The 7,004-nt window shown below is 41.6% G+C and overlaps 1 non-coding gene across 1 annotated transcript; it reads right to left on the bottom strand.

The window, feature by feature from the left end:
- Window positions 1–221: 221 nt before the first annotated feature.
- LOC112739981 (small nucleolar RNA R71) lies at window positions 222–329 on the bottom strand. Its single transcript, XR_003170914.1, has one exon. It is a non-coding gene; the product is annotated as a small nucleolar RNA R71 (small nucleolar RNA).
- Window positions 330–7,004: the final 6,675 nt, after the last annotated feature.

Raw genomic sequence — 7,004 nt, 5'->3', positions numbered from 1 at the left:
CTGAAGATCCTTTTCAGTTCTTAACTGAATTCTTGCAGATATGTGATACTGTTAAGACTAATGGAGTAGATCCTGAAGTCTACAGACTCATGCTTTTCCCTTTTGCTGTGAGAGACAGAGCTAGAATATGGTTGGACTCTCAACCTAAGGATAGCCTGAACTCTTGGGATAAGCTGGTCAAGGCTTTCTTAGCCAAGTTCTTTCCACCTCAAAAGCTGAGCAAGCTTAGAGTGGATGTTCAAACCTTCAGACAGAAAGAAGGTGAATCCCTCTATGAAGCTTGGGAGAGATATAAAGGACTGACCAAAAAGTGTCCTTCTGACATGCTTTCAGAATGAACCATCCTGGATATATTCTATGATGGTCTGTCTGAGTTATCTAAGATGTCATTGGATACTTCTGCAGGTGGATCCATTCACCTAAAGAAAACGCCTGCAGAAGCTCAAGAACTCATTGACATGGTTGCTAATAACCAGTTCATGTACACTTCTGAGAGGAATCCTGTGAATAATGGGACGCCTATGAAGAAGGGAGTTCTTGAAATTGATACTCTGAATGCCATATTGGCTCAGAACAAAATATTGACTCAGCAAGTCAATATGATTTCTCAAAGTCTGAATGGAATGCAAGCTGCATGCAACAGTACTCAAGAGGCATCTTCTGAAGAAGAAGCTTATGATCCTGAAAACCCTGCAATAGCAGAGGTAAATTACTTAGGTGAACCTTATGGGAACACCTATAATCAATCATGGAGAAATCATCCAAATTTCTCATGGAAGGATCAAAACCCTCAACAAGGCTTTAATAATGGTGGAAGAAATAGGTTTAACAATAGTAAACCTTTTCCATCATTCACTCAGCAACAGACAGAGAATTCTGAACAAAATACCTCTAATTTAGCAAACCTAGTCTCTGATCTATCTAAGGCCACTGTGAGTTTCATGAATGAAACAAGGTCTTCCATTAGAAATTTGGAAGCACAAGTGGGCCAGCTGAGTAAAAGGATCACTGAAATCCCTCCTAGTACTCTCCCAAGCAATACAGAAGAAAATCCAAAAGGAGAGTGCAAGGCCATTGAATTGATCACCATGGCCGAACCTGTAAAGGAAGGAGAGGACGTGAATCCCAGTGAGGAAGACCTCCTAGGACGTCCAGTGATCAATAAGGAGTTTCCCTCTGAGGAACCAAAAGAATCTGAGGCTCAACTAGAGACCATAGAGATTCCATTAAACCTCCTTATGCCATTCATGAGCTCTGATGAGTATTCCTCTTCTGAAGAGAATGGGGATGTTACTGAAGAGCAAGTTACCAAGTACCTTGGTGCAATCATGAAGCTGAATGCCAAATTATTTGGCATTGAAACTTGGGAAGATAAACCTCCCTTGTTCACCAATGAACTAAGTGATCTGGATCAACTGACATTACCTCAGAAGAAACAGGATCCTGGAAAGTTCTTAATACCTTGTACCATAGGCACCATGATCTTTAAGGCTCTGTGTGACCTTGGTTCAGGAATAAACCTCATGCCCCTCTCTGTAATAGAGAAACTGGGAATCTATGGGGTACAAGCTGCTAAAATCTCATTAGAAATGGCAGACAATTCAAGAAAACAGGCTTATGGACAAGTAGAGGACGTGTTAGTAAAGGTTGAAGGCCTTTACATCCCTGCTAATTTCATAGTCCTAGATACTGGGAAGTATGAGGATGAATTCATCATCCTTGGAAGACCCTTCCTAGCCACAGCAAGAGCTGTGATTGATGTGGACAGAGGAGAATTAATCCTTCAATTAAATAAGGACAACCTTGTGTTCAAAACTCAAGGATCTCTCTCTGTACCCATGGAGAGGAAGCATAGTAAGCTTCTCTCATTGCAGAGTCAACCAGAGCCCCCACAGTCAAACTCTAAGTTTGGTGTTGGGAGGCCACAACCAAACTCTAAGTTTGGTGTAGAACTCCCATATCCAAACTCTAAGTTTCGTGTTGGGAGGTCTCAACAAAGCTCTGCAGATCTGTGAGGCTCCATGAGAGCCCACTGTCAAGCTATTGACATTAAAGAAGCACTTGTTGGGAGGCAACCCAATTTTTATTTAATTATACTTTTATTAGTTATATGTCTTTATAGGTACATGATCATGTGGAGTCACAAAATAAATAAAAAAATTGAAAACGGAATCAAAAACAGCAGAAGAAAAATCACACCCTGGAGGAAGACCTTACTGGCGTTTAAACGCCAGTAAGAAGCATGTTTTGGGCGTTCAACGCCAGAACAGAGCATGGTTCTGGCGCTGAACACCAGAAATGGGCAGCATCTAGGCGTTTGAACACCAGAAATGCACCCTGGAGAAGAGCTGGCGCTGAACGCCCAGAACAAGCATGGTTCTGGCGTTCAACGCCAGAAATAGGCTACAAATGGGCGTTCAACGCTCAGAACAAGCACCAATCTGGCACTGAACGCCCAGAGTTGTGTGCAAGGGCATTTTGCATGCCCAATTTGGTGCAAGGTTGTAAATCCTTAAACACCTTAGGATTTGTGGAACCCACAGGATCACCTCAGGATCTGTGGACCCCACAGGATCCCCACCTACCTCCACTTACTTCTTCTCACCCCTCTTTCACACAATCCCATAAACACTCTTCCCCAAAACCCTTCACCAATCACCTCAATCTCTCTTCCCCATCACCTTTTCACCACTCACATCTATCCACTTTTCCCCATAAACCTACCTCATAAACTCCACCTACCTTCAAAATTCAAAATCAATTTCCCACCCAAACCCACCCTAAATGGCCGAACTTACCCCCCTCCCTTCCCTATATATAACCCTCCATTCTTCCTCATTTTCTCACAACACAACCCTCCTTTCTCTTATTGGCCGAAACACACCTCCCCTCTCCTCTCCATATTTTCTTCTTCTTCTTCATCCATTCTTTCTTCTCTTGCTTGAGGGCGAGAAAAATTCTAAGTTTGGTGTGGTAAAAGCATAAGCTTTTTGTTTTTCCATTACCATTGATGGCACCTAAGATCGGAGAATCCTCTAAAAAAGGGAAAGGAAAGACAAAAGCTTCCACCTCCGAGTCATGGGAGATGGAAAGGTTCATCTCCAAAGCCCATCAAGACCACTTCTATGATGTTGTGGCCAAGAAGAAGGTGATCCCTGAGGTCCCTTTCAAGCTCAAGAAGAATGAGTATCCGGAGATCTGACATGAAATCCAAAGAAGAGGTTCGGAAGTTCTAACAAACCCCATCCAACAAGTCGGCATCCTAATGGTTCAAGAGTTCTATGCTAATGCATGGATCACTAGGAACCATGATCAAAGTAAGAACCTGAATCCAAAGAATTATGTTACAATGGTTCGGGGGAAATACTTAGATTTTAGTCCGGAGAATGTGAGGTTGGCGTTTAACTTGCCTATGATGCAAGGAGATGAGCGCCCCTACACTAGAAGGGTCAACTTTAATCAAAGGTTGGACCAAGTCCTCATGGACATATGTGTGGAAGGAGCTCAATGAAAGATTGACTCCAAAGGCAAGTCGGTTCAACTAAGAAGACTGTACCTCAAGCCTGTGGCTAGAGGATGGTTGGAGTTCATCCAACGCTCCATCATCCCCACTAGCAACCGATCTGAAGTTACTGTGGATTGGGCCATCATGATCCATAGCATCATGATTGGAGAGGAAGTAGAAGTTCATGAAGTCATCTCCCTTGAACTCTACAAAATAGCCGAAAAGCCCTCCCCTGGGGTAAGGCTAGCTTTCCCCATCTTATTTGCCATCTATGTTACTCAGCTGGAGCTTTCATAGAAGGAGACATTAACATTGTGGAAGAGAAGCCCATCACTAAGAAAAAGATGGAGCAAGCAAGAGAGCCCATTCATGGAGCTCAAGAGGCGCAGGAAGCTCATCACCATGAGATCCCGGAGATGCCTCAAATGCATTTTCCTCCACAAAACTATTGGGAGCAAATCAACACCTCCCTAGGAGAATTAAGTTCCAACATGGGACAACTAAGGGTGGAACATCAAGAGCACTCCATCATCCTTCATGAAATAAGAGAAGATCAAAAAGCAATGAGGGAGGAGCAACAAAGACAAGGAAGAGACATAGAAGAGCTCAAGGACATCATTGGTTCCTCAAGAAGGAAACGCCACCATCACTAAGGTGGACTCATTCCTTGTTCTTACATTCTCTGTTTTTCGTTTTCTCTATGTTAAGTGCTTATCTATGTTTGTGTCTTCATTACATGATCATTAGTAGTTAGTAACTTTGTCTTAAAGTTATGAATGTCCTATGAATCCATCACCTCTCTTAAATGAAAAATGTTTTAATTCAAAAGAACAAGAAGTACATGAGTTTCGAATTTATCCTTGAACTTAGTTTAATTATATTGATGTAGTGACAATACTTTTTGTTTTCTGAATGAATGCTTGAACAGTGCATATGTCTTTTGAAGTTGTTGTTTATGAATGTTAAATATGTTGGCTCTTGAAAGAATGATGACAAGGAGACATGTTATTTGATAATCTGAAAAATCATAAAAAATGATTCTTGAAGCAAGAAAAAGCAGCAAAGAACAAAGCTTGCAGGCGAAAAAAAAAGAGAGCAAAAGCAAGCAGAAAAAGCCAAAAGCTCTTAAAACCAAGAGGCAAGAGCAAAAAGCCAATAACCCTTAAAACCAAAAGGCAAGGGTAAATAAAAAGGATCCCAAGGCTTTGAGCATCAGTGGATAGGAGGGCCTAAAGGAATAAAATCCTGGCCTAAGCGGCTAAACCAAGCTGTCCCTAACCATGTGCTTGTGGCGTGAAGGTGTCAAGTGAAAACTTGAGACTGAGTGGTTAAAGTCAAGGTCCAAAGCAAAAGAAGAGTGTGCTTAAGAACCCTGGACACCTCTAATTGGGGACTCTAGCAAAGCTGAGTCACAATCTGAAAAGATTCACCCAATTATGTGTCTGTGGCATTTATGTATCCGGTGGTAATACTGGAAAACAAAGTGCTTAGGGCCACGGCCAAGACTCATAAAATAGCTGTGTTCAAGAATCATCATACTGAACTAGGAGAATCAATAACACTATCTGAACTCTGAGTTTCTATAGAAGCCAATCATTCTGAACTTCAATCGATAAAGTGAGATGCCAAAACTATTCAAGAGGCAAAAAGCTACAAGTCCCGCTCACCTGATTGGAGCTATGTTTCATTGATAGTTTGGAATTTATAGTATATTCTCTTCTTTTTATCCTATTTTATTTTCAGTTGCTTGGGGACAAGCAACAATTTAAGTTTGGTGTTGTGATGAGCGGATAATTTATACGCTTTTTGGCACTGTTTTTAGTATGTTTTTAGTAGAATCTAGTTACTTTTAGGGATGTTTTCATTAGTTTTTATGTTAAATTCACATTTCTGGACTTTACTATGAGTTTGTGTGTTTTTCTGTGATTTCAGGTATTTTCTGGCTGAAATTGAGGGACTTGAGCAAAAATCAGATTCAGAGGTTGAAGAAGGACTGCTGATGCTGTTGGATTCTGACCTCCCTGCACTCAAAGTGGATTTTCTGGAGCTACAGAACTCAAAATGGCGCGCTTCTAATTGCGTTGGAAATTAGACATCCAGGGCTTTCCAGAAATGTATAATAGTCCATACTTTGAACGAGTTTAGACGACGTAAAAGGGCATTGAACGCCAGTTCTACGCTGCTGTCTGGAGTTAAACGCCAGAAACAAGTCACAAACCAGAGTTGAACGCCAGAAATACATTATAACCTGGCGTTCAACTCCAAAAAGAGCCTCTGCACATGTAACATTTAAGCTCAGCCCAAGTACATACCAAGTGGGCCCCGGAAGTGGATCTATGCATCAATTACTTACTTCTGTAAACCCTAGTGACTAGTTTAGTATAAATAGAACTTTTTATCATTGTATTCGCAGTCTTGGTTACTCCGGTTCCCCTCTGGGGCCGAGACCAATGAACTCCATTATCACTTATGTATTTTCAACGGTAGAGTTTCTACACTCCATAGATTAAGGTGTGGAGCTCTGCTGTTCCTCAAAGATTAATGCAAAGTACTACTGTTTTTCTATTCAATTCAACTTATTCCGCTTCTAAGATATTCATTTGCACTTCAACCTGAATGTGATGAACGTGACAATCATCATCATTCCCTATGAACGCGTGCCTGACAACCACTTCCGTTCTACTTTAGATTGAATGAGTATCTCTTAGATCTCTTAATCAGAATCTTCGTGGTGTAAGCTAGATTCATGGCGGCATCCATGAGAATCCGGAAGATCTAAACCTTGTCTGTGGTATTCTGAGTAGGATTCTAGGATTGAATGGCTGTGACGAGCTTCAAACTCGCGAGTGTTGGGCGTAGTAACAGACGCAAAAGGAGGGTGAATCCTATTCCAGTATGATCGAGAACCTCAGATGATTAGCCGTGCTGTGACAGAGCATTTGGACCATTTTCACAAGAGGAGGGGATATAACCATTGACAACGGTGATGCCCTTGCATAAAGCCAGCCATGGAAAGGAGTAAGACTGATTGGATGAAGACAGCGGGAAAGCAGAGGTTCAGAGGAACGAAAGCATCTCTACACGCTTATCTGAAATTCTCACCAATGAATTACATAAGTGTTTCTATCCTTCTTTTATTATTTAATTTTCGAAAACTCCATAATCAATTATTATCCGCTTGACTGAGATTTACAAGGTGACTATAGCTTACTTCATACCAACAATCTCCGTGGGATCGACCCTTACTCACGTAAGGTTTATTACTTGGACGACCCAGTGCACTTGCTGGTTAGTTGTATCGAAGTTGTGACAAATTATGAATTGAGATTAGAGCACCAAGTTTTTGGAGCCATTACCAGAGATCACAATTTCGTGCACCATACAGCTACCGCATGGCTAATCATCTGTCGGTTCCCGCTTGCGTCGGAATAGGACCATTGTCCTTTTGCACACTGTCACTGCTCCCAACATTCGCAAGTTTGAAGCTCGTCACAATCAT

Source organism: Arachis hypogaea, chromosome 13 (genome assembly GCF_003086295.3).
Source record: "Arachis hypogaea cultivar Tifrunner chromosome 13, arahy.Tifrunner.gnm2.J5K5, whole genome shotgun sequence".
In the NCBI taxonomy this organism is placed as follows: domain Eukaryota; kingdom Viridiplantae; phylum Streptophyta; class Magnoliopsida; order Fabales; family Fabaceae; genus Arachis; species Arachis hypogaea.
Note: the sequence above shows the minus strand (reverse complement) of the source record. Positions and strands in the feature narration are given on the sequence as shown.